The sequence below is a fragment of the Cnephaeus nilssonii genome (genome assembly GCF_951640355.1).
Source record: "Cnephaeus nilssonii genome assembly, chromosome: 15".
In the NCBI taxonomy this organism is placed as follows: domain Eukaryota; kingdom Metazoa; phylum Chordata; class Mammalia; order Chiroptera; family Vespertilionidae; genus Cnephaeus; species Cnephaeus nilssonii.
In genome coordinates this window covers 59,849,486-59,852,970 of record NC_137086.1, presented here as the reverse complement: position 1 = coordinate 59,852,970, position 3,485 = coordinate 59,849,486, and the positions used below count along the sequence as shown (strand labels likewise).

At 37.0% G+C, this 3,485-nt stretch overlaps 1 pseudogene across 1 annotated transcript; it reads right to left on the bottom strand.

Annotated features, from left to right (window-relative positions):
* Positions 1–1,575: 1,575 nt before the first annotated feature.
* Positions 1,576–2,855, bottom strand: LOC307111959 (corepressor interacting with RBPJ 1-like; annotated as a pseudogene). The gene has a single exon. The product of its transcript is annotated as a corepressor interacting with RBPJ 1-like (transcript).
* Between the last annotated feature and the right edge of the window lie 630 nt (positions 2,856–3,485).

The following is a 3,485-nucleotide window of genomic DNA, read 5'->3' as shown; positions in this document are numbered from 1 at the left end:
TTCCAAAAAAATATATGCACCCCTATGTTCTCTACAGCATTACTTATAATAGCCAAGCTAAGGAAGCAAACCAAGTGCCCATGAAAAATGGTGATACACATATACAATGGAATATTACTTGGCCATAAAAAAGAATGCAGCACTACCATCTGTGACAGCATGAATGGACCTAGAGGGTATTATGCTAAGTGAAATAAGTCAGTCAAAGAAAGATAAATACCATATGATTTCACTTATATGTGAATCTAAAGAACAAAATAAATGAACAAACAAAATTGAAACAGACTCATAGAAACAGAGAACAGACTGATAATTGCCAGAGGGGAGGTGGGTGGGAGGCTTGGTGAAAATAGTGAAGGGATTAAGAAGTACAAATTGGTAGTTACAAAATAGTTACAGGGATGTAAAGTACAGCATAGAGAATATAGTCAATAATATTATAATAACTATGTATGGTGCCAGGTGGGTACTGAAAATATCAGGGGAAACACTTTGTAAAGTATATGATTCTCTAACCACTATGATGTACACCTGAAACTAATACAAAGTAATATTTAAAAAAATAAAAATATAGTGGAAAAAACATAAAGGCCATAATAAACTCACTAGAGATATTCTGAGGACCAGAGCATGGACTCCATCCTGTTTCTGTCAGCTATCTACTGGTAAAAAATAACAAAAATGAAAAACAAAAACAACCTTTGACTTACTTGCACAGCCATCTATAAATTGCAAAGGGAAATCAACTTGTGTGGGTTTGTGTAACCCCTGCTCTAACAACATGTCTACTGAGAAAAGCCCTCTAATTAAGCAAACATTTCATAGATCTAGAACTACATACAGATGCCTGGTTATGGCCACCACAGCTTTCCTAAAGCCTTAACCTGGACAAAATCTCATTTCAACTCTGGTAAGCATCTCCTCATATGCCCATCAAGGGAGCAAAGTGCAATTTTTCAGTGGGATCAGAAAAAGGAAATGGGATATGCTCTCTCGGTGAGTAATTTACCATTAGCTTTAAAAACTAGGGTGGCTGAGAAATAATTTCCACCCACTTCTTTCAAATAAACCCCAAGGAAGCCTATGAGTGGCTGGTGTCCATTGAGATGGAATCAGAAACAAGGGCATTGTGGGAACTGTCTCCTGCCCCAACTGACATGGAGAATGCAGGAGCTTTTCTATGGCATAGCAAGGGATTGGGGAAGAGGCAAGAAGAAAAAAAAGTCCATTTATAGCACTGACACCAAAGGACTCCAAATCCATACATGCTTGACTCAAAATAAAGAACTAGAGAGAAACTTATAAAATCTTTTTTTTCCAGAGTTTATGGTGTGTGTGTTTTTTATATCTGGTATAGAGAGCACAAAAAATACTTATCAACAGAAAATATTTTTACAGCTCCAAAATAGATTACTGACAAGTAATGCAAAGTTCATTCTTATGTAGTTTTTCCTTGATATGACAGTTTACAGAGATTGGAAACTAAAACAGAGCTTTTTTATTAGAAAGACAATAGTACATATTAGCCTTTGCTAGACGTATTTGATAAGAAAGTAGATATATTTTTATTCCCAGCTAATTGTTACAAGCAGTCTCTATTCTCTCTACTTCTTCATTCTCTCGTGTCACTCTAGTATGCTTATCTCCTGAGTTTTCTCTGTGCATTTTTCCTCCTCTGTATATATCTGTTCTGTGGCTTCTGGTATCATTTCTTGTATTCCACTCTTCACTGGGACTCTGCTAAGACCATTTTCTTACTTTTCTTTGCTTGTAACTACTATGACTTCTGCTTCGGCTTCTCCTGCTTCTCTCATCTCTGCTCCAGCCTCTCCTGCTCCTCTCATTTCTTTCAGATCCTCTCTTCTCTGGACTGTGGTTATGGCTCCTAGATTTTTTGCCAAAATCAGAATAATTCCATTTGCTAGTCTCCCTAGAACTCACTTGTTTTAAAAATCTAGGCTCATCCTTGACTTTTTTCCTTATTACAGTAGTAATAAGGAAAAAGTTCTTCATAAAGTTTTCTCTTCATAGACTTGTCCTTTTCTCCTATATCACTGTTTTTCTTTCTTGTACATTTGTTTTTATTTCTTTTCTTCTTTTGTATTTTTTTCTTTGTTGTCACTCTCACTGCTGCTTTCTGAAGTCTCACTGGAGGAGAAGGAGGAAGAGGAGGAGGAGAAGGAAGAGGGGGAGGAAAAGGAGGAGGAGAAGGAAGAGGGGGAGGAAGAGGAGAAGGAGGAAGAGAAGGAAGAAGAGGAGAAGGAGGGGGAGAAAGATTTGTGTTCATGTTTTTTGTGTTTATTTCTACTCTTCTGAAGCTTTTTCTTTTTTCTATCTTTTTTCTTTTTCTTGTTTTTCTTCTCAAGTCAATCCTATTTCCTGAGAAGTTTCTGTTTTTGTTTGGTTGATAGTAACTTTAAAAATTCAACTCTGGATCTTCTTCACCCTCACTTGCAGCACATTCCTTTGATGAATCATTTGCATTCAATTTCTCCCGAGTATATTTTGTTTCAGTGCAAACCCACTGTTTCTCATCTCCGCTATTAGCTCCGAGGGATGCATTGATGGTCCTGAGCCATGGGTGAGAACTGAACTTGCATTGATTCCAGAAAGACCAAACAAAGGACATTCCTGATTTGTGTTGACATGACTCCATTTGTGATATTTAATGCACCTCACATTTCGAATCTGAATACCAAAGGGCTGATCTCAGATGTTCATGTCATCTTTGGCATATTTTTCTCGTGGCTCTCTTTTCTGCCATTCAAATTTGTATTCAGTCTCTCCTGTTTCTTCTTTCTCTTTATTTTCTTTTTTAGCTCCTGGTGGGGCCTCATACGTGAAATTAAGGCCATTCTTTATAATTCATCTCCCATAAGCAATCTATTATCATATAATTCTTGTTCTTTAAGATATTGTTGCATTAATTCTTGTTTCTTCTTATCATATGATATTTTTTTGTCCTGCCATCCATACTTTCTTGAAATTGGATTTGGAGGCGAGATGAAAGTCCTCCTTGCACATGAAATTGGCGAAGGATTTCCCCATCTTGGAGGCTGAGCTAGAGAAAGCAGCTGCTACGTATGAGAGCAACATAAACAAATTCTCTATACAATCTTAATACCACAGAATGTTCAGATGAAATGGCAAATTCCTACTCTTGTAGGATGATGGTTCTCCATATAACTCGTGCTCCCTATAAGAGGCATCTGGGTTTTTCTAAAGGTATCAATTTGATTAATGCGCAGGTTTGGTTCAGACAGATAGCAATAGTTTTTGGTTAGTGGTTAACTTCTGTCATTCCCCAGTGCCACCTCCAGCTCAGGCACCTTTAGCCTTGACTTTAAAGATACACACTTGGCAGTTATGGAGGGTAAAAGAATCTGGTATATTTTTCTTTTACCATTAAAAATTTGGTAAAAGAATAGCAGTTATTGTAGAATAGCAGTTTTCAAACCCATGCACAGTTCTTAAAAATTATCGAG